Below are 653 nucleotides of genomic sequence, written 5' to 3'. Positions count from 1 at the left end.
TACATATATATGTGTGTGTGTGTGTATGTATTTGTGTGTCTGAGTTTGTCCCCTCACAATCGCTTCACAATATATGTGTGTGTGTGTATGTATGTATTATATATATATATATATATGTGTGTGTGTGTGTGTGTGTGTGTGTGTGTGTGTGTGTGTGTGTGTGTGTGTGTGTGTGTGTGTATGTATGGGTGTGGGTGTGTATATGTATACATATATACATTTATCATATACATATGTGTATAGACTCACACACACACACGCGTGCAAACAAAAAGAAACACCTACACACACAGAATTGCTCGGGCGCGCACAAGTAGGGGGTTCCTACATATTTTCCACCTATCAAATTCACTGAGATGGTATTAGTTGCCCCGCAGTTGCAGAAGACACTAGCCCAAGGTGCTGCGCTGTGAGAACGAACCTGAAACCACGTGGTTGGAAAGTGAACTTCTTACACACACATACATACACACTTACATACATACATACACGCACATCCATACACATACATATATGCATACATACACACATAAACATACAAGCACACATACATACACACATAAACATACAAGCACACATACATACACACATTCAGACATACGTACACATTCATACATACATACAAACATACACACATATACACATACACACAT

The 653-nt window shown here is 38.9% G+C and overlaps 1 long non-coding RNA gene across 1 annotated transcript in view; it reads left to right on the top strand.

Moving 5' to 3' along the window:
• Positions 1–653, top strand: part of LOC106875653 (uncharacterized) — a 93,335-nt gene that overhangs the window by 70,204 nt on the left and 22,478 nt on the right. The window lies entirely within an intron of this gene.

This window comes from Octopus bimaculoides, chromosome 23 (assembly GCF_001194135.2).
Source record: "Octopus bimaculoides isolate UCB-OBI-ISO-001 chromosome 23, ASM119413v2, whole genome shotgun sequence".
NCBI lineage: Eukaryota > Metazoa > Mollusca > Cephalopoda > Octopoda > Octopodidae > Octopus > Octopus bimaculoides.
The sequence above is the reverse complement of the archived record's forward strand: the minus strand, read 5'-3'. Positions and strand labels throughout refer to the sequence as shown.